We start from the raw sequence: 25,498 nt of genomic DNA, 5'->3' as shown, positions 1-25,498 counted from the left end.
TTCAACATCTTAACCTAAAATAAGCTAGCAAACTCAGGGAGGGAAAGGTGGGAGGAAAAAAAGCTGCTTGACAACAAGATGAAACTTCAAAAGACCCACCATACCATCTGCATGTGCATCCAGATATGAAAGTTGAAATGCAAAACAATTTCTTTCAAACTTTCTGTTCATCAAGTAAATATTGCTCTCCATCTAAATTCCCTTAGAGCGAATTCTATCCCATACCTTGGGGTTTTGAGTGGTGATCTGAATATTTAAGAGCAAATTTCCATAACACAAATTACCATAGCGCAGGGTTGCCAACAGTGCATGCTTAGGCAGACCTGGAAGATTGCTGATGGTTGTCAATGGCTCCTCTCCATATTCTGATCTGAAAGCTAACTGCCTATCTGTAGCAATGAGATACAGAAACAAATGGAGGGCGACAGCCCAATGGCCAAAAATATGCTTTCTTCTCTTTTCCCACTTACTCCTATTTTCTTGTTTGCAATGCCACTATTTCCTTTTCTGATGTTTTAACAGTTTCAAGATTACCCTGTTCTAAAGAATCTTTTCTCCAGTTTATCATGCTCCTTTCTAGATCAATGGTGCTGAGTTTGAGATGATTCAGAGATTCAAGTTCTTGGTGTGAACATCATCAATAGTCTGTCCTAGTTTAACCACCTAGAATCAACAACCAAGAAAGTTCCACTTCCTTGAGAGGCTAAAAAATTTGGCTTGTCCCCATCGGCTCTTAGAAATTTTTAATCAATACAGCACAGAAAGCATCCTATCTGGATGAATAATGACTTGTTATGGCAACTGCTCTGCATGTGACCACATGAAGCTGCAGAGTTGTTTACACAGCTCAGCACATCATGGAAACCAGTCTCCTCCCTATGGACCCCATCTATTCTCCTTGTTACCTCAGTAAAGCAGCATAATCAAAACCCGACATACCCTGGATATTCTCTACTCTTCCCTCAGGCAAACCTGAACGCACACAGAAAGCACATAGCACCAGGCTCAAGGATAGCTGTTACACAACTATTAAATATTTGCCTAGTATGATAAAATAAACTCTTGACCTCATAATCTGTCTTGTTATGGCCTTGCATCTTGTTTACCTGCACTGCATGTTCTCTAGCCGCTACACTTTATTCTGTATTGTTGTTTTGCCTTGTTCTACCTCAACACTCTTGTGTTAGGACCTGGTCTGTATGACAAGCTTATCACTCTATAGCAGCACATGTAACCAATTCTTGATTTATTGGCTTTATCATTTTCCAATGCTGATTTACACAGAGGCAACAAATGAAATAGAGCAACTTAACTTCATTAATTTCACTACTTTCAATCGATATCCGCACATTCACAAAGTTTAGAAAGATTTTATCCACATGACCATATTCTCCTTTCCATAAAACTGTGGAATCTCATAATTCTAATTTTTTTTTGCATGTAGTAATTGGGTCTCTACAATAAGGCCACTGGTACAGCATAAAATTACTACAAACGTAAAAGAAACCTGTTTGAGCATGACAATGGAAAATACTTCCAATGCCCCTCTACTGAGGAGTTAACTTGGAATCCGACTTAACTCAGGGTTATTATCAATGCAACACAACTAGAAAATTTTCTGTAGTATTCCTTTTTCATATACCATTGGCTTATGCATACCCAAAAATCTATTGCTGGAGCCCAACAAGGCACTCCATGCTCCCTTTTTATCAACAGGGGCAGTTTGAAATAACTTCCATATGTGCACTCATGACACTCAACCCTACTTTAGAAAATGGCTTGAACTCTCATCCCTCCACACTCTCTGCAAATTATCAGATAGTCTGTCAGACAAACAGCACATGACAATGGGTGTGGCATGGTTGTGTGGTGGTTAGCACAATGCTCTACAGTGCAGGTGACCCGGGGTTCAATTCCCGTACATTTTCCCAATGACCGCACAAGTTTCCTCCAGGTGCTCCAGTTACCTCCCACAATTCAAAGACCTACCGATTGGTCATTGTACATTGGTCCGTGATTAGGCTATGATCAAATCAAGGTATTGCTGGGTGGCGTGGCTCAAGGGGCCGGAAGAGCCTATTCCACGCTGCACATCAATAGATAGACAGATGGAAAGAAATCAAGGCCAGCTGATGAATTCCATCAACCTAATGTTTAAAATTTCTAATAATGCAATTTCTTTGTACTGCATGACATTTTGATGGATTTCACTGAGTAATACCACATGCAAGAAAACGTCAGCGTTTTCCTCCATGAGGAAGCTTCATGGTTTTGCTCAATATGAAGAATTTAATCCTATCAAACGTTAATATTTTACTTGCAGGCTATTGATATATTTGCAATAAATCTGACAAAGCAACATTCAATCAATTGTACTAGACAATTTAAAATAATTATCTTGATTTAGCTTTTCCATTCCTTTAACTAATATTATTTTTGTGCCTCCTTCACAGATGGAAAAGACAAAGTTTCTTCAGTCTACAGATCCTAACTTTTCATTATGACTTGTTAGGCAGAAGTGGACACAACATTTAAGGTGTGTTCTTGCCACAACATACCTTTATCGCAACTTGCCATGCATGACCTCAGTTATTACGAAAATTTTTTTACTGGCTTCAGTGACTGCTTTTGACTGGGCACAAGTATTAGCTTTCCAACCATGTGACTCATTTAGTTCTATTATCAGCAATTTCAATATCACTAAAAGTACAACTATAACACGCTATTTTCCTAATGGTATAGAAGTTCATAATTTGTCTGCATTAAAAACTTCATCTGGCATTGTTCTTCAAATTATGCAAATATTTAATTTATTCTAATTTATGAACCATTTCACTTTTCCTGCTTTTGTGGCATCCATAAATTTGAAGATTTTAAATCTTATTTATGAATCAGTATCATTTCAGCAAATCATAAAAGATGCTGGGCCCACACCACCTTCCACTCACCCCAATGACACTCCTCCCTATGACTACTTACCTTATTGGGGGACTTCCGCCTGCAGCTCAATGGAGTAACACACAAATTTTGTGGCTGCCTTTAACTCCTACTTTTCCCAACTTTAAACTTTGAATTTTTAACTTTTATTTGTCGGATCTTGGAGGGGAATAGTTGTCATTATAGCACAGTCTTTAAGAAGTGGAAAGCAACTTTATGAACCCAGCAATGGAAAGGGAAAAACTTCAAAAGAAAAATCAGAAGATATGCCTGTCTGGGTTGATGGCTCTTGACAAGAAAATAGACAATAACACCTCTAAGATGAAGTTGTTCCGACAGAGTTTTCAGTTTGTATAAAGGCATCTGTTAGTCTTGCGAGACCATGGATCTGCGCCTGGAAAGTCTTCACTCGCCAGGGCACAGGCCTGGGCAAGGTTGTATGGAAGACCAGCAGTTGCCCATGCTGCAAGTCTCTCCTCTCCACGACACTGATGTTGTCCAAGGGAAGGGCATTAGGATCCACACAACTTGGCACCAGTGTCGTCGCAGGGCACTGTGTGATTAAGTGCCTTGTTCAAAGACACAACACGCTGCCTCGGCTGGAGCTCAAACTCACGATCTTCAGATCGTTAGTTGAATGCCTTAACATTTGGCCACGTGCCCACACTCAGTTTGTAGAAGAAAATATTATTTCCTCAAATACTGAGCTTAAAGAGTCGAAACTTCAGATAGCGAATATTTCAGCTCACTTGGAATAGGCTCAACGCAGGTTAATCGATTTGGAAGCAAAGTCTCGTCAGAATAACATACAAATTGTTGGACTAGAGGAAGGATCCGAGAGTGGGAATTTATTGGACTATTTTGCTAATTTGTTTCAATCGCTGTTTCCAGATATTCTACCTCAGCCTCCCGCTATTGAAAGAGCATATAGAATTTTCACTTCAAAATCTTAAGATTCAACTAAATCAGTTTTCTTCATTTTAAAATTAAAGACCAAATCATAAAATGTACAAGGAAACAGAGAGTTTTTAAATTTAATGGCTCCGAGATTCATTTTTATGAAGACTATCCACAGGAAGTTATGGAACAGCGGATCAAATTTGTTCCAGCTATGAAGATAGCCTATGCTAAGGGATTATTCCCATCACTTTGCTATCCAGCCCAGTTAAAGTTATTTTCTAAAGATTCGACTCCATGTGTTTTTTGGATCCCCAAGCGGCATTGGACTATGTTAATTCTATTTTGGAGGTGGCCGAGGTCTGAATGGTACAGTATTAGGTCTGCTGAATAATTTTCCAAAAGAAAACAGGCTTTGAAGAATTCTGATATATTTAAGATATCCTTTGATCGATGGACTATTTAAAGATGTGAACTTTTTGATTTGACTGATAGATTAACACAAAGGACAGATTGTTAACTAGTTTGATTATCTGTTTTTATTTTTCCTTTTCTTCATTAAGTGATAGTTTTTATAGTTTATATAGACTTTTTCATATATATAGCGAGGAGTACTTAGTAAATAGATAATTAGTTTTAGTTTTTCTGTCAAAAACAGTGCCTTTTCATCAGGCAGTAAGTCAAAGGGATAATAGCGCAGATTTTTTTCGTTAGAGATTATATCGTTTAGGTTTAATTTTATTGCTTCGATGTCTCTGGAGATTGTTTTTTCATTCCCTAGTTTATTTTTAGTGATTAAGTATAAACGTCTTTTTTTCTCTGTAGGGCTTTCTTATCTTAGGGCCGTGTGTTTTTTTTTTGAAAGAGGAGGGGGGAATTAAGAAAAACTTTTAAAATCACTATTTTAATTGAGTAGTTCGCGGAGTTCTGTTTCTTGTTTCTTTTTCTATGGGGACGTATTCCAGCTTATTTCTTCTTTTTGCTGGATTTCTATCTTTTGGGATGGTGGGAAGATTGAGGGTAGTTTTGAATTACAGGTCTTATTGTTGGATTAATTTTTTTTTTTAGTTTTTTTTCTCTTCTCGTATTTTTTCCCATTATGGAGTTCTGGAGCATGTGTGTTTTCTCTATGGTTATATTCATCACCACCATTTTCAATTAGCCCGCATTGGTATGCATGTATTTTTGTGTTAAAAAAATATTTTATGGCAGTTAAACAGATAAACGTTATTAGTTGGAATGTACGTGGCTGGAATCACCCTATTTAAGCGAAAGAAGACTTAAAATTATTAATAGATTCCAGCTGATATAATTTTTCCTCAAAAATCTCATATCAGAACAGGCTATCAAAATAGATTTTTTAAAACCTGGAAGGGCCTTCAATATCATGCCACTTGTCAAAATAAAACAAAGGGGGTATCTATTTTTATTAAACCTAATATTTTATTTATCCAAGAAGATATCATGTCAGAGATTAATGGTAGATTTTTAATTGTCAAAGGAACAATTTGCAATAGAAAAATTGTCCTGGTTAATCTATATGACTACTTACATTATTTACCTTCAGCAACATTCCTAAAGCTAAAGCTACAATAATTATTTTAACAATCAATCTTTTTAAGAAGAGCCTTATCAAATGCCTTTCACAAGTTCAGGTGTCCTACATCGCAAGGCATTTTACAGTCCAACTGAGTTATCACCACCTCAAAAATGAAGGATTTGTTCCTTCCAAATCCATGCTTACACCTTTTTCTGGATTACTATTGATATTTGATCAATTTTAATTTTGTTTTTAAAAATCAAAAATTTTGATTTTCAGATGCAAGTGAATATTCTGACTACATTTAAAACACAATACTGTATTCCTTGTACAAATCTATTAGTGCCTCCAAAGTAATCAGAGGTACTTCACCAATTGGTTCCATTTGTCCCTATTCCAACCACGCAGCTTTGCATTTACAAAATATATTTTGAAAATTGGACAATATTACAATCTATTTAATTAAGAATCCAATTAAGAATTTTCAGGAGTGAACACAGAAAATAAACATCAGATTAACCTACAATTCACTGTATAAATTTCATTCACCCAACACAAACATCATCTTGCCAGCAGTGTTCACACAATTAAGAAGAGCTTGACATTTTGACACTCCAATCAAGGACAAAGTTATTCTATATTCATAAATCATAACCAATTTTTTTTAAGACTCTCAATTTTCTCAGTGAAAAAGCTTTACCTGCCAGAATCTTTCACATTGCATTGCTAACCTCCACTAGTCCACAGCAATATCAAATCTCAGATGTAGTGGTGTCAATCAGTGTCATCTCTATCTATATTCACCAAGCACCTGCGTGAAGCAAGGAATAAATCCTCTTAAGCTAATATACTTCTTTCTGGAGTCACCCCCTAGTTTACTTATATAATAAGACTGTCTCCAGAAACAGCTTAACACATGAACGCTCGATAAGCAATGTATAAACTTTCTATTTGCATCTCACTTCTCTATGGTACCATTCATTACTGCTGCAAATGCCCAGCACAAGTTCATTCTCAATAAAACAAAAAAGTGATGTCTATGTTAATTTTGCAGCAGTTATCTCTGTTTCCCAACCATTTTTTAGCCCAACACACCCTTAAAGCTCTTTCATACTTGCCAATGCCCCTCTTAGGCACAATCTACTTTCCAGCACCCCCATAGTGTAAAAACATGTCTACTATATTCTAACATGAGAAAAATGATTCTGCTTTAAGTTTTTTATGTCTTCAAGTCAGTTTACACAGTATCTGTGCGGTACAACAGCTTCAATATCATTGTGATCCTTGAGCTTGATAATTTTGACAAGAATTTAAATATCTGGTTCAAGTTCTAACAGTAAAAGCCTTAAGTCTCCACGGGAAACAATGTCCAAGCGGTTTCTGTTTTTTGTGAGTATGTGCTTTACTTCACTGAAGCCTCTTTCAACAAGGCAGGAGGATGGAAATGCAATGAAGAACAGTATGGCTCTTCTCCAATGACCAGGAAACTTCGTATGACAGCGCAGCCACATATCACAAAAGCCAAAATTTTTGGAAAGCATTTTTACTTCTTCATCATTCTGAATTCCAACAATTTCTTCTTGCAAGTTCTCTTTCTGTTCTTCCACCTTACAAAGAAATAGGTTAATTACCCAGTCCAGAATTTCTAAGTCGTTCAAATCCTTGAATCGATTCTGAAAATCCTTCTTCAGTGGCTGCAGGTGTAAGCAGTACTCTTGCAAATCACCATCTGTTAAAAAGAGTGCCACACTTTCCATGCAGGGAAATTGTGAGAACATTCTTCTCCCAATATTTTGCTTATATATTTCCAATTTTCCAAGTGGACACTGCACTTTTTGTCTGGATTAAATTGAAATTCCCACCATACAGTTTCATATTTAGAATGTTCATTTTGTCATACAGATCGGCTAGGTATGCTACATCTCCACGTAGAAATTCAATCTTGTTTTCCAAGCTCTTGCTGACATTGAGTAAAAATTCAACCAGTGTCAAAAAGATCAAAGAGACATTATAAGTAACAGTCTTTTGACAGCCAATGCAATTCAGCATGAAGAAGCAAGTGTTCAAACTCTTCATCATTATCTTGGCATAACTGGCAAAATAGCCGGCAATTTAATGTAAGAACTTTAATTTTGTTGATAGCTGATATTCTCTCGCTAAGGTTTTTGGCTGAAGGATGTTGATGATGAATTACACAATGGATTGCAAACAGACTTGGAATTTCTTTTTTCTTAAATGCTACTGAACCAGCATGGTGACCTGTCATATATGGTGCTCCATCTGTTACACAAAAAAAAGTTCCTAATTGGAATACTTTTATCCTCAATATACACTTTGAGCTCATCATAGACTGATTCTCCATTGATATTAGTTTTTAACTTTTTACCAAAAAAAACTTGTCAAAAACTTTTCCATTTTTGACAAACCCTACATATGCCATTAGCAATGCCTCATTGCTCTGCACAGTTGACTCATCCAGTTGTATCCCAAATTCTGTTTTTTGAAGCTCTGTGCATGGTTGATACTCAATGTCTTCACCCATGTCCTCAAAATGATGAGGTACAGAGTTATTACTCAGAGCATCCATCATTAAGGACCTCCATCAGATAGGATATGCCCTCTTCTCATTGCTACCATTAGGAAGGAGGTACAGGAGCCTGAAAGCAGAAACAGGGTCTTCCCCTCTGCCATCAGATTTCTGAATGGACTTTGAACCCACGAACACTACCTCACTACCATTTTTTCCTCTTTTTCAACTACTCATTTAACTTCAATATACTTCTTACTGTAATTTAGTTTTATGTATTGCAATGTATGCTGCCACAGAGCATTACCAATGATATTAAACCTGATTCATAATAGTGTTTGTGCCATTCAAAGTAATCAGTTGGACAATATTTTTCACTTAAAATATAAAACTTCTGATTAGTTTGATTAAAATATGCTGCTTTGTTTAGCACAATGAGTAACATTCATTTCTGACATAGCTTTCCCATTTTGTGTTAATCAACAGCAAATTTCACAATTAGAGAACTCCTGAACGTCTTTACCATCTGCTCTGAGGCTCTGGGGAGCTGGCTTTTGTTGTGCACCATACACTGCCTGAACAAACTAACATTATGGGAGGCAGGGAATTTAACAATGCAAACCATCCAGTCATTCAAAAACAGCTGCAAAGTCTTCCAACAAAATGGACATTTCATCATGTACTGCAATACGAAGAAATGTTGTTTAAATTAAGGTACAGGAAAAAATGCATTTTTTTCTGTCAATTGATAGTTTTGCGTTTCTTTCTTCAAATTTCACAGGAGCTAAAGAGAATGTTCAAGTCATATGAAGCCATTAGTATTCAAACAAATGCAAAATGTTTCTTTACCACATCCAGAGAACCCAGATAATCTCTTGGCAGAAATACAGCTGAGTAAACTTGTCAAAATTGCATTGTATAGAAATTATGCCGGCAGAAATGTCTGACAATGTATTCTTCAGTTTGCTGGACTATAACAATAGCTGGACCATATTTTGTTCTGCTGATAACATTCTTCCTATTATAATTGGTTTAGCTTTTAAAATATGAATGTACTGTGTTTATAGTTCTGTTGGTAGATGCATTTGGAAATCTGCCTTCGTTTTCAGAACGTCTGCATCCACCATGCCTGCAGAGAGTGGCAAGGTCAATATTTCATATCCTGAAATATTATGTCATCATGCAGTAGATAGATATTGCAGCAATTCAGAATACTAAACGTAGGAAACAAGTAGAGAAAAAGATACATGAAGCATGAACGAGAAGGCCTTGGGGAAGTCAAGCTGGTTTGCTAACAAATGTTAATGGACATGGATCATACAACAAAAAATTAAGATCATATCCAAACAAGTCCACACTAACATAGTGGCGAATGAAGGATAGGACAAAAATACAGGTGGTGGCTTGATTGAGAGTTTACATAGCAGGGGGATGGGAGAAGTTTACAGCCAAAAGAAATAATATTTTTCTCAGCCTCAGAAATACCTTTACAGAACAGCTTAACAGAATTGCAGCACATCTGTGCTTTCCTGAAAACTCAAAAGTGAAATTCCACTTAAAATGAAAAAAACGAACTAAATTCATACTTCTATATGCAACAGATAGCAAGATTTTAAAGAATGAAAAAATAGTAATTACACAACTTTATGTGATTGAGAACCAGAAACAGTTAAATCTACTTTTATGTAAGCATGAAACTCAATTTAAAACACAGTACAACTCCACCCCCCCCCCATCCCCTGCCCCATACAGTGCATGTGGAAGGAGGTTGAGGCAGATACAATAGCATCAGTTTGAAGCATTTTGGTAGGTACAAGCAGGAACAAGGCCAACAGGGTGGTCAGCAAGGCCTAGATCTAGGCTCTATATTTGTGGGAAATGGAATAAATAATTTATTAAATTTTGTTTGATGATGCCCCTGCCTTCAGTTTGTTAAAAGGTGTTAGCTATAAATAAAAGTCGGTATTTTATGTTCCCTTTATCACGTTAACCTTGCCTGCGTTTGTTAATGTTAATCAAAGGCAAAGGCCATTACTTTAATGTAAGTTCCTATCAGGTACAGTTTTTCTTTCAAAGCATTTACCCGATCTACTCATTTTACAATCTGAAAGCCATTTTTTGCCAAACATATGAACGCGACCTCCAATTATTAGCATTTTAATGACAGTTTTTATCATCTGTTTTCTATTTATACACACGTAACCAGTGCAATTTGAACACTACAGGCATTCTTCCTAATTAGCACCTAAACTGGCAACAGATGGCAGCGCCAGTTTATCCTTGTTCAATCACCACACAACTAAATGTCAGCTCTGGCAACCCAACACTCTCTTCCCGATCACATCTGAAAGTAGCCACATCAATTATTAAAGTCGCGGTGAAAGCAAAACGAAGTTAAATGCGAGCAAGAATTGTAAAGTACTAAGGATTGTTTATTTTATGCAAAGTACTATCCAGCAAAAATAAGCTAACCCTATAAACTGATTGCCTCATGTCAGTTTATAGGTCGTTAAAAATAATTTTCAGAAAATCAAGGATTATTTAAAATCGTCCGCACGTTATCGTACACGAAAGAGAGCGAGCACATGTGCAATCAGATTTCTTTTGTAAAAATCTAAAAATTTAATAAAATTTGAATTACACGTATCGATGACTATAGGAAGCACACAAGGCTGTGAATCCCGTCAAGATGTGCAACATAAACACATGTAATACTCACATAAAATACAGAATGGGATTACACAAGTCTTCGAGCTGCTCCATTTCAAGTGTAGCTATTTAGTAACGAAAATTAAACTGATAATCGGATTAGTTTTCATTGATTTGTGATAATTTAAACGCACTCATTAAGTTTATCCTGGTATCCATGTATTTAAAGACAATTACGGAATGCTCAAGCGAATCCGGCAGCAATTTAAAAATATTTTTACTGTATAATGTCAATTTGCTGATTATGCGTCCAGTTGTGCCCTTTCGCTAATAACGGATTCTTAATAAACGCCCACAACCACACAGAAAATAAATTAACTTCCAACCTAAATCGATTTTATTCATTTTGTTTTAAGCCGAGTAAACCGTTAAATTTTTTTCATGATTCGTAAATTCAGCTACTAAATAATGGTGACGAAACGACGAACATTTAAGTGACTGAAATATGTTGGTTTATTAATGCGACATTTCAAAGCCACTTTTATTAGAATTTGCATCAATGGTTCGCGCCCGCGACTCCTTTTTCGTGCGGTTGATTTGACGATACCACGAAAGTTACATAAACAGATAACAATTTGCTGCAATCGCTCACATGCCCTTCCGCAAACCCACGCATACCATGCACTGTCGCGGCTCACTCTCTCACAATGAGGCGGCACATTTGGATGATACTGGGGCGGCACGAAAGAACAAGCGGCTGCTCACTCACTTCAGAGGGGAAACACAGTCACAGCCGGAGCCCTCCAAAATAAAAAGAAGACATGCAACTCTCACGGCTTCCACAAAAGAAAAGGAAGTGATGAAAAGACAAACTCACCTGGACACGGGAGGGTGTGGGGGGGGGGGGATGTAAATGTGGAGGGGCTGAGGAGGGTGCGGAGATATGAGAACTAGATACAAGACAGGGAGTCGATGATCTAAACAAAGGTACAAGTCACTAATTGCCCAGATAACAGCGTGGATGTTTCTCCCGCTCCGCTGATTCGTTGTCTTTATTCTCTCCTGCATCGGCACAAGATGACCTGCCCCCGCTGCTGTCACCACTCGGTAGCCGCCGGGCGCCGACGTGACGCGAGCCGGACTCCCCGCCAACGGCCCGGAGCGCGGGTCACCCTCGCCGGCGGAGCGCGCTGTCATTGGCGGAAGGACACCGCCACGCACCAGCCAGCCGCCCGCGCCAAGGGCGGGGGCGCGCGGCTGAAGGGTGGCACGAGCTTCTCTCGTCAGCCACGAAGATAGAGCGGGAGCTGGATATAACCGGAACGCCGCAGGGTAACAATGCGCAAACGATTGCAACCTCTCACCGTGCACTTCTTCCATTAGAATCAGGTTTTAATATCCCTGGCATAAGTCGTGAAATTTGCTGGTTTGCGGCAGCAGCACAATACAAACATAAAAATCTGTAAATTACAATGTATATACAAACATCGTAATTTATAGATTTTTATGTGTGTGTGTATATATATATATATATATATATATATATATAGATAGAGAGAGAGCGCAAAAGTAGTGTGCATGAGTTGGTCCATTGTTCGTTCAGAAATCTGATGGTAGAAGCTGTTCCTGGAAAGTTGAGTGTGCGTGTTAACTCCTGTACCTCCTCTCTGATGGTAGAAATCAGAAGAAGCCGTGTCTTGGGTGATGGTGGTCCTTAATGATGGTCCTTCACGGGTACATGAGACCCCGAAAGGTCTGTCCATTTTGCTATTAAAATTAGGATATACTGTTCAAATATAGTAAAGCTGTAAAACTGCAATTACCTCAAAAATATTTTAAACTATTTTTGATACTTGGTGTATTTAAATTAAAGGCTCAGTCGGGGCTCAACAGAAACTTCGTTGATTTGGCATGTTCGGATTCGGTCGTGCCCATCTTACAACTTTTCTACATTAGGTTATCAATTGATACTTAAATTGGTTTTAAGATGCCACAGTATGGAAATATAGAAATATAATGAATCCAGTAGGTTTTAAGGCAGTGCGGGGAACAATCAAGCACATTTCAAAGGAGTGCAGACAAGGCCACAGTGTGATTTCGAAGAGAGCAAGAAAACCAGAACCCCTTGGTGTTTTAACAGGAGCTCATGAACATGGGTCCCGATGTGTAAGAGGGAGAGTAGCAACCTGGGTCTAGTGTTTCCACAGCCCATTTAGAATCATTCCAGATACTAAAATCTTTCTGGGTTAAAACAAAAAATTACTCAGATCTTCTCCAGGTCTCTTTTTCCTCATCCTAAAGCTTAGAGTTTTTAACAAATCAATTATGGGTAAAGTTCCTTCTTTTCTAGGCTATGCTCCTCAGATCCCCCTCAACCAATTACACTCCAAAGAAAACAAAATTAGCCTATGTTGTCTCTCCACCTAAATAAAACACACCACTTCCAGACAACATTCTGGTGAAATCTCCTCTGCACCCTTTCCAGTGCCATCCAGGTTTATTATTACCGGCATGTGACATGAAATTTGTTAATTTAGCAGCAGCAGTTCAATGCAATACATAATCTAGCAGGGGAAAAGATAATAAATTAATAATAAATAAACAAGTAAATCAGTTACATATATTGAATAGATTTTTGAAAAAACGTGCAAAAGCAGAAATACTGTATATTAAAAAGTGAGGTAGTATCCAAAGATTCATTTAGGAATCGGATGGTAGAGGGGAAGAAACTGTTCCTGAGTCGCTGAGTGTGTGCCTTCAGGTTTCTGTATCTCCTACCTGATGGTAACAATGAGAAAAGGGCATGCCCTGGATGCTGGATGTCCTTAATAATAGACACTGCCTTTCTGAGACACCACTCCCTAAAGGTGTCCTGGGTACTTTATAGGCTAGTACCCAAGATGGAGCTGACTAGATTTACAACCTTCTGCAGCTTCTTTTTGTCCTGTGCAGTAGCCCCTCCATACCAGACAGTGATGTAGCCTGTCAGAATGCTCTCCACGGTACATCTATAGAAGTTTTTGAGTGTATGTGTTGATATGCCAAATCTCTTCAAACTCCTAATAAAGTATAGCCGCTGTCTTTCCTTCTTTATAACTACATCAATATGTTGGCACCAGGTTAGATCCTCAGAGGTCTTAACACCCAGGAACTTGAAGCTGCCCACTCTCTCCACTTCTGATCCCTCTATGAGGATTGGTATGTGTTCCTTCATCTTACCCTTCCTGAAGTCCACAATCAGCTCTTTCATCTTACTGATGTTGAGTGCCAGGTTGTTGCTGTGACACCATTCCACGAGTTGGCATATCTCACTCCTGTACGCCTTCTTGTTACCACCTGAGATTCTACCATTAATGGTTGTATCGTCAGCAAATTTATAGATGGTATTTGAGCTATGCCTAGCCACACAGTCATGTGTATATAGGGAGTAGAGCAGTGGTCTAAGCACACATCCCTGAGGTGCGCCAGTGTTGATTGTCAGAGAGGATATATTATCACCAATCCGCACAGACTGTATTAGGAAGTCGAGGATCCAATTGCAGAGGGAGGTACATAGGCCCAGGTTCTGTAACTTCTCAATCAGGATTGTGGGAATAACGGTATTAAATGCTGAGCTATAATCGATGAACAGCATCCTGACATAGGTGTTTGAGTTGTCCCGGTGGTCTAAAGCTGTGTGGAGAGCCATTGAGATTGTGTCTGCTATTGATATAGAAAATAGGAAACATAGAAAATAGGTTCAGGAGTAGGCCATTCGGCCCTTCGAGCCTGCACCGCCATTTATTATGATCATGGCTGATCATCCAACTCAGAACCCCGCCCCAGCCTTCCCTCCATACCCTCTGACCCCCGTAGCCACAAGGGCCATATCTAACTCCCTCTTAAATATAGCCAATGAACTGGCCTCAACTGTTTCCTGTGGCAGAGAATTCCACAGATTCACCACTCTCTGTGTGAAGAAGTTTTTCCTAATCTCAGTCCTAAAAGGCTTCCCCTCTATCCTCAAACTGTGGCCCCTCGTTCTGGACTTCCCCAACATCGGGAACAATCTTCCTGCATCTAGCCTGTCCAATCCCTTTAGGATTTTATACGTTTCAATCAGATCCCCCCTCAATCTTCTAAATTCCAACGAGTACAAGCCCAGTTCCTCCAGTCTTTCTTCATATGAAAGTCCTGCCATCCCAGGAATATTGTGGCAATAGGTAAATTACAATGTCCAAGTCCTTGCTGAGGCAGGAGTTCAGTCTAGTCATAACCAAACTCTCAAAGCATTTCATCACAGTAGATGTGAATGCTGCCGGGTGATAGTCATTAAGGCAGCCCACATTATTCTTGTTAGGCACTGGTGTAACTGTTGCCTTTTTGAAGCAAGTGGGAACTTCCGCCCATAGCAGTGAGAGGTTGAAAATGTCCTGGAATACTCCTGCTAGTTGGTCGGCACAGATTTTCAGAGCCTTACCAGGTACTCCTCAGTACCTTCTGCCTTGCAAGGGTTCACTCTCTTTAAAGGCAGCCTAACATCGGAGATCACAGGGTCATCAGCTGCAGCAGGGATCTTCACAGCTATAGTTGTGTTCTCCCTTTCAAAGCGTGCATAGAAGGCGTTGAGTTCATCTGGTTGTGAAGCACCGCTGCCATTCATGCTATTGCATTGCGCTTTGTAGGAAGTAATGTCTTGCAGACCCTGCCAGAGTTGCCGTGCATCCGATGTCGCCTCCAACCTCATTCGAAATTGTCCCTTCGCCCTTGAAATAGCCCTCCGCAAATCATACCTGGTTTTTTGGTATAGGCCTGGGTCGCCCGACTTGAATGCCACGATCTAGCCTTCAGCAGACAATGTACCTCCTGGTTCATCCACGGGTTTTGGTTTGGGAATGTACAGTGTGACGACAAACCAAGTTATCAATTGATGCTAATGAGAGAGATAAGGGAGACAATGGAGGAACGTTCAAAATGGTAATGAGAGAGGAGAGAGAGATAACGGAAAAGAAACACAATTCAGAATATTGACAGACCGGTTGCTTTGAACCTCAACTGTTTGAAGTTTGATGGACAGGCAATACCCCAGCAGGGGGATAAAAAGAACCGGTTCGCTAAGGCACGGCACACACCACGAGATCATGAGATAACGAGACCCTGGAAGAGCGGTGTGCCCCCACAAGTTGGTGGAAGTTTGGACGTCTGGTTCGCAGGAACTGACCATAGACTCACAGGGTGAAAAGGTACGGTTGGCGGGAACCTGTTGTGTGTGTCCGCCCTTGCCTGGGTGCCGGGTTCACCGCGGAAGAACGGTCATATCCGGAACGGAGGGGTCACAGTCGGTGACCACAGCGGGATAGAAGACATAAAAGGGTCCGCCCAAAAGCAGATAGAAGACATAAAAGGGTCCGTCCGAAAGCCAACTGCAAAGAACATCAAAGATCTGCTTGAATCAAATTTGCATCCCCCCCCCAAAAGCACAACAGCAATTACTGCGAACTGTACTAAGCTGAACTGAACTCTGCGTCACTTGAGACTGATCATTTTACCCCTAGACTGCGATAGAGCTTGGTTGATTCCTATTACCCTAGTTCTGTGTACATATGTGTTTTATCATTGCTAACCTGTTGCATTTATATGATTAGAGTACTGTGTTACTTATTTCTTTAATAAAACTTTATTAGTTTCTAGTAAACCAGACTCCAAGTAGTGGTCCATTTCTGCTGGCTTGGCAACCCAGTTACGGGGTACGTAACATAAGTGGGGATCTCATCTACGATTTTGAATGCCAAATTTGGGACTGGGTAAGTTGATTGGGTTAAAATTCCTGAAAGAAAGAAAGGGCAAACAGCAGAAATAGAGGTTGAGGAATTTCTAAAGGAGCCAACCTTGGAGGCATTAGAGGATGCCAGGAAATCAGAATTGGCGACTGTTGCCAAACGGTTGAATCTTTTTAAGGGGAAGTCGACAATGAGGAGAGCGGAGATGCACAGAGCCATCATTGAGCATTATGTATCTAAAGGTGTGTTTCCCCAAGGGGAGCTGGAGGTGGTATCTATGGGCAAACCTGGTGGAGAAGCAGTACAGCTGCAGATGGAAAAATTGAGACTCGAGCACGAGTTCCAGGTAAAACAGCTGGAACGAGAAGAGAGGGACAGGCAGTTAGAACAAGAAGAGAGAGAGAAACAGAAAGAAAGGGAATTTGAGCTGGAGAAGTTGAGGATGACGCTAGCGCAGGGGCCCATGCCGAACCGAGGTGGAGGGTTCAGGGTGACCCAGGAGGTTAGGCTGGTTCCCCCATTTGAGGAGACTGATGTTGATTGGTACTTTCTACATTTTGAAAAAGTCGCTGCAAGTCAGGACTGGCCGAGGGATAAGTGGGCTGTTTTGCTTCAGAGCGTACTTAAAGGAAAAGCTCAGCAAGCTTACTCGGCATTGTCTGCAGAAGATGCCCAGAGGTATGATGTGGTGAAAGAGGCGATACTCAGGATTTATGAGTTGGTCCTGGAGGCATACCGGCAAAGGTTTCAAAATGTGAGGAAGATTTAGAGTTTGCCCGTGAGATGCAGATGTATTGTGAGCATTGGTGCGCCTCAAAAGGGGTCAACGGGGATTATGACAGACTGCTACAGCTAATACTGATTGAGCAGTTTAAAGGTTGTGTCCCTGAAGGTATGAGGCCCTATCCAGATGAGAAAGAGGCAGAAACCTTAGCCGCAACTGCTGAGTTAGTGGATGAATACGCGTTAACGCACAAAGCGAAGTTTACCCCGAGTAAAAGCCACCAGAAGGGTAGTCAAGAGAGGGAAGAGAGTCCGCCAGAAAAGCCAGAAAGTAAGCCGGGGACTAGTGAGAAGGATACGGAAGACCGGGAGCAGTTTGGTAGGAAGTCTCCTGGGGTCGTATGCTATAATTGTGGGAAAGCTGGTCACTTTGTGTCCAGGTGCTTTGCCCCAAAGAAGGAGACAGGGAAAGGAAAAACGACGACTCCGACTGGCTGTATTGAGCTGGCAAACAAACCGCTAGGGGAAAAGAGGTCTGATAAAGTTCAGAAAGGGCGTGAGAAGTTTATTTCAGCTGGATTGGTGTCGGTGAAGGAGGGGTCAAACCCAGTTCCAGTACGGATCTGGAGAGACACTGGAGCTTGTCAGTCATTGATCTTAAACAGTGTGTTAGACTTTAGTTCAGAGACCCAGACTGGGGAGGTCAGGGTGATAAAAGGCATTGGAAAAGGGACTGAAGCAGTACCTTTGCACCAGATACACCTGAAAAGCGACTTGGTCTCCGGGCCGGTCACTATAGGGGTGAGGCCCGAACTACTGATGGATGACATGGAGGTCTTACTCCGTAATGACCTTGCAGGTGGAAATGTGTACTCAGCAGTAAAACTGACAAGCATTGAAGCCCCACCCATAGACTCACAGGTTTATCTCGTTTGCGCAGTGACTTGGCGCATGTCCAGAAAGGCTGCCGACGTGAATATAGATTTAGCTGAGACGTTTTTACCAGCCTTGTACCAGGAGGGGTTAGAAAGTGAGAAGAAGGAGCATAGTGAAACGGAAGGAAGTGAGGGAGTTGAGGTAGACTTATTATTAGCAAGGAAGGAATTTATACAGGCACAGGAACGAGACGAGGAGCTAATGGTTTTGACGGAGACAGCTCTCTCCGAAGCAGAATTAAAAAGGGAGCCAGTGGGCTATTATGTGGAGGAGGGAGTACTAAGGAGGAAATGGAGACCAAGTACTGTGCCTGCAGATGAGGAATGGGGGGTGGTGCACCAGGTGGTAGTGCCGAAACTTTATGGGGATGAGATTTTTAATCTGGCCCACAAGATACCCCTTGGTGGACATTTTGGGGTGAGGAAGACAGTCGATAGAATTATGACAGAGTTTTACTGGCCGAGCATGAGGGAGGATATTATTGAGTATTGTAGACGTGAGCCGACACAGCCTATCGATATGTTAACAGCTTGCCACGGTAAGCGAGCAGACCTAGTCAGTGTTATCACGAAAGTTAATGAGGCTAGGGTGCCACCTGATAAGGGGAAAACCCATTTTGAAAAGATAAGTATGGTGCCGACCAGATGGGAGAACTCTATTGTTTTGGCCAGCTTTGCTGATAAGGTCTCTCCCTTAACCCCCGAACAGAGCGAGCCGCTGAGAAAGCTAATTAACCGGCACGCAGATGTATGTCCAGATGTCCCGAGGCGATGCAAAGAGCCGGTATATGGTGGTGTTGCCACATCAGGTCAGCCTAGTAAGCAACACCCCTATAGGATGATTAATTCAGTGATAAAAGGGCTAAAGAATGCAGAAGCGTATATTGACGATTTAGTGGTCTGGAGTGACACGTGGGAAGGGCACATTGTGGCAGTAGAGGAGCTGTTTAAACAGCTGTTTGAAGCCAGCCTGACAGTGAACCTCGCAAAAAGTGAATTCGGACACGCGAAGGTCACTTATATGGGATTTGTGGTAGGACAGGGGCAGCTGGCTCCGATGCAGGCTAAGGTGCGGGCTATCTCTGAAGTCCCCACCCCGACAGACAAGAGAGCCCTGAGAAGGTTCTTGGGGATGGTGGGGTACTATCGGAAGTTTTGCAAAAAACTTTGCGGATATTACCCTCCCTCTTACTAAGCTCTTGCCAAAGAATGCGAGGTTTGTTTGGGACGACCTTTGTTATATTTGTCTGGCAAGGAAACCACTGATAATTTACACTGATCACAACCCATTAGTGTTTTTGGCCACTATGAAGGATAAAAACAAAAGGTTGCTAAGTTGGAGCCTGATCTTACAGGAATTTGGTATTAAAATAACACATATAAAAGGAACGGACAATGTGATTGCTGACTGTCTGTCAAGGTGTTGAAAACTTAAAGTTCTCTGTATTAGCCGAATAGCTGATGACTCTGTATATTAGTGTGTCTCTAATAATGTATTCATGCCCATAATTTTTACCCCGGTAAAAATCCTTTGAAGGGTAGGGGTGTGACGACAAACCAAGTTATCAGACGATTGATGCTAATAAGAGAGATAAGGGAGACAATGGAGGACCGTTCAAAATGGTAATGAGAGAAGAGAGAGAGATAACGGAAAAGAAACACAATTCAGAATATTGACAGACCAGTTGCTTTGAACCTGAACTGTTTGAAGTTTGATGGACAGGCGATACCCCAGCAGGGGGATAAAAAGAACAGGTTCGCTAAGGTACGGCACACACCACGAGATAACGAGACCCTGGAAGAGTGGTGTGCCCCCACAAGTTGGTGGAAGTTTGGACGTCTGGTTCGTGGGAACTGACCATAGACTCACAGGGTGAAAAGGTACGATTGGCGGGAACCTGGTGTGTGTGTCCGCCCTTGCCTGGGTGCCGGGTTCACCGCGGAAGAACGGTCGTATCTGGAATGGAGGGGTCACAGTCAGTGACCACAGCGGGATAGAAGACATAAAAGGGTCCGCCCGAAAGTGGATAGAAGACATAAAAGGGTCCGCCCGAAAGCCAACTGCGAAGAACATCGAAGGTCTGCTTGAATCAAATTTGCATTCCCCCCCCCACCTCCAACGGCACAACAGCGATTACTGCGAACTGTACTAAGCTGAACTGAACTCTGCGTCACTTGGGACTGATCATTTTACCCCTAGACTGCAATATGCAATAGAGCTTGGTTGATTCCTATTACCCTAGTTCTGTGTACATGTGTGTTTTATCATTGCTAACCTGCTGCATTTATATCCTTACGATTAGAGTACTGTGTTACTTATTTCTTTAATAAAACTTTATTAGTTTCTAGTAAACCAGACTCCAACTAGTGGTCCATTTCTGCTGACTTGGCAACCCAGTTACGGGGTATGTAACAACAGTAAGTCTTTGTGGGCACATACTCATCCACACAGATAACTTTATCTTATAAAGTTATATCATAACATCTCTGATCTCATTTTTATGCCCAGATAATGAAAACAGATATTCCATATGCCTCATTCACCATCTTATATTCCTTTGCTATCAAGTTCCACGATTTGTAGACATATGTCAAGGACCTCTGCTCCTCAATATTTGAGGTCCTGACGTGTATGATCTTTATTAGTTCTCAAAATGTATTATCTTGTAGTTTTTCAGGATTATATTCTATCTTAAATTGCTCTGCCCTTTCTTACCAACCAACAGCTTCCTGTAACTTCTCCTTACCATCAAAAAGCACTACTTTTCATGTAACTTGCCAGCTCCCTAATCATTCCTCCTACACTCATAAGCAGATTGTTAATGTATGTGATAACAAAAGTGTTCCCAGCACCATATTCCTGCAGTACGGTACAAGTTTCTGGTTTCCAATCACAAACAACCTTCCACCAAACTCTGCTTCCTCACCCCAAGTCAATTTTGGATACAATTTGCCAACTTGATTTTGATCCCATGGGTCTAAATGTTGGGTAAGTCTCCCATGTGTGATTTTGTCAAAAGCCTTAATGATGTTGATCAATAAATTATGCTACCTCTTCAAAAAATAGTATCAAATTTGACAAAGAAGACCTTCTCCTAACAACACTACTCAGTTTATTTTTGATTAGTCCTTGCTATTGTTTTAGCCATTCACTGAATCTAATTACTTTATAGTTCAGTAGTTACGTGAGCATGGCTGACAAGTGGGCTAGTTTGTTCCAGCGCAGATTATCAGCATTTTAGCCAAGGCTGTCCTGGACCTTTTCTCTTTTCAGTGCAGTTACCTTTTTTTTTATATACCTTTTGGTTGATGACCAGCCTCTGTGATAATGGAGATCTCAGAGGTAGCCAGATAATCTATTTAGCACTTTTAGTTGAACGCAATTGCTAATCCTTTGATATTTTAACACTAACATGCTGAGCCACTGATATGAGTATGTTTTTGAACTTCCTGCTTCAGTTGGTTGTGTAATTGTCCAACAGAATTCATGACTGAGTGCAGCCAGATTGCGGAGCTTTGATCCGATCTGTTGCCTGTGGCATCACCCAGCTGTTGATTGTATGTTTTTTTAAACTTGGATGCAGTTCTGTGATGCAGCTTCACAAGAGGCATATTTTGATATATCTGATGCTGCTTCCAGCATGCCCTTCTGCACTCCTCCATGCAGGAGAACTATTTCCCTGACTTAATAGTTATTGCAGTATGAGAAATGTGACAAAATGGGGTTATGGATTAAGGCAGTGAACATTTCTGCTGCTGCTGATGGTCCACAATGTATTAAGCGTGTCCAGTTGTGATCTGCTAAATCTGGGGTTCCCGACCATTTTTATGCGATGGACCCCTGCCGTTAACCGGGGGCTCTGTGGAACCCCTGTGCTAAATCTTCTCTGAACCTATCCCTATTTCATTTAATGTGTTTCCACATAACACCAAGGAGAGGTCTGAATCAAAACAGAAAATGCTGGAAATACTCAACAGATCAGACTACATCTGTAGGAAGAGATGCTAACTAGCCACCCTCAACAGTGGACTCTGAACTCTGAAGCCTTTGGTAAAAACCTTACTAATTCAACCACCTTACTAATTTCACTGCTTTTCTCAGTGTTGTTCAAAACAGAAAAGTATTGACTCATCAGCTTATGGAGGACACTAATAGAATTGAGAAGGAGGTTTCCTTGCCCGGATACTATAAAAAAACAAAGAAGAGAAAATCTGCAGATGCTGGAAATCCAAGCAACACGCATAAAATGCTGGAGGAACTCAACAGGCCAGGCAGCATCTATGGAAAAGAGTACGGTCGACGTTTCAGGCTGAGACCCTTTATCGGTCCTGCATTTTGTGCGTGTTACGATAAAAACACCCTGGGATATGGAGTCAATGTTCAAGGGCTACTTCTGCCCACCTTGTTGACCTGGATCTAATTTCCTGTAAGAGGAATCAAATTATGTATACAATGCAGTAATTTGAACAAAGGTCCTGTTGTCATTTCAGTTTCCATTTTTCTTGCGATGTAAATATTGTTAAAAGAAACATAGAGTTAAACCAATTATAATTTATTGATTTACACATATTCACTCATTTCATCACTTTTAATGGCATTAATACATTGTCTGACCTCTCACCTCTATTGTGCAATCCTGAAAATTCATATCCATATAAATCAATATGCAGCAAAAACTGCATCTGCACATGTTCGACAAGACAGTTTCCAGTCAATAAAAATACTAGTTAATTAAGATGCGACCTGACCGCTGTTGCCTTACCAGTGATCCAGCCTCCAGGTTGTTCATCACTCAGCCTGCCATGCCCTTTGATTTTAACCCTCCATCAAGATCACAAACGTTGAAGTTTTGGCTTGTAAAATGCTGGGTTACAATTTTTTTTGCTGTAAATATATAAAAATACAGTGACATAGTTAAAATTAAGAAAATATAAAATTGGTTCTCCATTTATAAACCAGATTTCCCAAAGATCTTGTCAAACTGATCTATATTTCAATAGTAAACAACAGGAGTTCTGCAGATGCTGGAAATTCAAGCAGCAACTTTTATGTGTGTTGCTTATATTTCAATAGTTTTCACTTAGCTTTCTGAATTTGTGAGGGAATATTTCCCTGTCTAAAGGAATACTCCCAAGTTAACTAAACTTTGAAAAACATCTGCAATGTTCTAATTTACATTCACTAAAACCATATTGTCTTCCATATTACTGTTATTTTGCTCAAATTAATTTTCAAAAGAGCAGTCTTGCTGTTTTAGTGTGTAGGGTAAATCAGGAATTCTTCTGCAAATAGTGATGCAAAGTAATAATTAAATTTCTTTCATTTCTTTACCTTTTTACTCATTGGTTTAACACTGCCTTGAATTGTCATTTTTGTTGCTTTTAATCATAATGTGTTTATTTTAAAGTTCTTGTCAAGTTTGTTGACATACTCTTTTTGCATAGCATTAAACACTGTTTTCTTAGCTTTTGTTGTTTTTTGTAATGCTTTTTCATTGACTTTCAAATTATTACTTCTTTGGTCATCCATATCTTTTCTATGGCAGTACACCTCTTTCCCCCCTGTAGATTTGAACTTAGCTTTATTATATTAAATTTTAAAACACCTCCCACTGATTATTTACCATTAGATTTGACTGTTGTATTACAATTTTCCTTTGCACATTGAAGTCAGCTAAATCAAATGCTATTTTCACATCTGCCCCTTTGAAACAGTAAATTCAATGATAGTCATCAATAATACTCAATTCTATTTGTTTGGCTGAATACTCATACTATTATTTTGAGAGATGTAATACGCCTAGATCCCTTATTAGTTCTAGAACCATTCCGTTAGAAATTGACCAAGTTTATTGGCAGCACAAAACAACAAATGAAATAGATTCCAAAATCAGATTCCTTTAAAGGCTGCTATGTCATGCATTTAATATTATTATTCCAAGGATAGATCTCTCCACCATTGATACAGAAAACTATTCTGAGTGGACTGAAGAGATCACTTCAATTTTGACGGGAGCTAGTCTTCCAATCTGCATAGAAGTTCAATCTCCTTTTAAAAACCACTGTCACTGCTACATCCTTGTTCAATTCTCTGCTGTTAAGCTTCCTGCCCGTTGATAACATATGCGATGGAATATACACCACTTTCACCACAGTTTTAAATTCTTTTACATTACTTCAGTCTTAACTTCTGCTCAGCTCTCTTTAAATCTTAGAGTATTACTAATAATGTGATCACTCAAGTTGAGTATAATGTTTTCCTTGGGGGTTGTCTATTGGTTGTCTTTAGGTGGCTTTAGAGGCCCATCCAGGATCCACATATTCTGCCTTGATCTTGTATGTTAAGGTGCATTCCTTAATGGATAACATCTGGGGAGGCAACCACCACACAGTCCTTGACAGATAAGGGTCATTGTCCAGTGCATGGAATGCAAGACAACTGGGAATCCCTCACCGCTTTCTCCACCTTCACTGCCATTGTGCTATGTCATCATCTTCTGCCTGCTTCACCATTAGGTCTTGGTTAGACTGCTGTTTGTCAGGAACCTCCTTCTACTTGACCTTTCCTGGGAACTATACCAATTTCCCTCCCAAATGACTGAGCAAAATCCCCTTCAAGCAGTCTTTTAGCATTCCTAATAACTCTCCTTGCTATCACTCTTCTTCTGAAAATTCAGCAAAGCTTCTTGCGTTACCCAACGTTTCAAAACAGGAAATGCCTGTCTCTACTCTCTGATGGCCTCTTTGTCCACCAAGGAACACATTTCTCAGCAGCTCTCCTAGAGACCAAAGGAATGGCTTGACTGGCTACCCCACACAAACTCGACATTATACTCTGATAGTCTTTTTCTATGGTACTGTCTAGAGACAATTAGTCAAACAATTTATCGCACTCAACAGAAAAAATTCCCAGTCTGCCCACCTAAAACACTATTTAGTACTGGAACTCAAATTCTGACAGTGAACCTTGACCCTTGCTATATTCAATACTGGGAAATGATCACTCTTCCTACAATCAGTCATTACATTCCAGCTACAAAGAAGCTTTGCAGAATTTTCAGGAGAAGAGTGATACCAAGTAAGAGTTATTAGGAATGCTAAAAGGGATGTCAATAGTGCAAGTATTACAGCCCCAGGACAGAGTATAGGAATGCTCCAGCATCTGCCTGAGGCAGCCCTAAAGAAGTTTTATAATGAAGCCTGGATGCAAGGAATGCTGCCTATTGTTAAACCTGGGCAGAATCCAACACCGCCAAATAGGTATAGGCCTTCACTATGTAAACTAATGGCATTAGCAGCAGACCAATCGATTCGGAAAGATAGAACTTCAGACACGTCAGGGAGAAGAGTTTGAAAAAAGGAGCATTTCGCGGGAATTAGCACATTAGCGGCTGATCAATTAGCAGGAGCAAATAAAAGTAAAGCAGGGTCAAAGCAGAGCAGCCATTGTGTGAGGGGACCAAATTAAGAGTGGGAACTTGAGTCTTTGGTGAGACGGCACAGGTAAGTAGCAAGTAAGGCTTTTGTAGTG

The 25,498-nt window shown here is 40.3% G+C and overlaps 1 protein-coding gene across 5 annotated transcripts in view; it reads right to left on the bottom strand.

Annotated features, from left to right (window-relative positions):
• Window positions 1–25,498, bottom strand: part of zgc:110045 (uncharacterized protein LOC664755 homolog) — a 217,194-nt gene that overhangs the window by 189,336 nt on the left and 2,360 nt on the right. For 3 of the 5 annotated variants that reach the window (XM_063043930.1, XM_063043929.1, XM_063043928.1), the window contains exon 2: window positions 22,731–22,852. The gene's annotated coding sequence lies outside the window, so the exon portion shown is untranslated. Of the gene's footprint in view, window positions 1–11,427; window positions 11,712–22,730; window positions 22,853–25,498 lie in introns of those variants that run through there. The other 2 variants (XM_063043931.1, XM_063043933.1) reach the window with 1 other exon arrangement.

This window comes from Mobula hypostoma, chromosome 3 (assembly GCF_963921235.1).
Source record: "Mobula hypostoma chromosome 3, sMobHyp1.1, whole genome shotgun sequence".
Lineage (NCBI taxonomy): Eukaryota > Metazoa > Chordata > Chondrichthyes > Myliobatiformes > Myliobatidae > Mobula > Mobula hypostoma.
The sequence above is the reverse complement of the archived record's forward strand: the minus strand, read 5'-3'. Positions and strand labels throughout refer to the sequence as shown.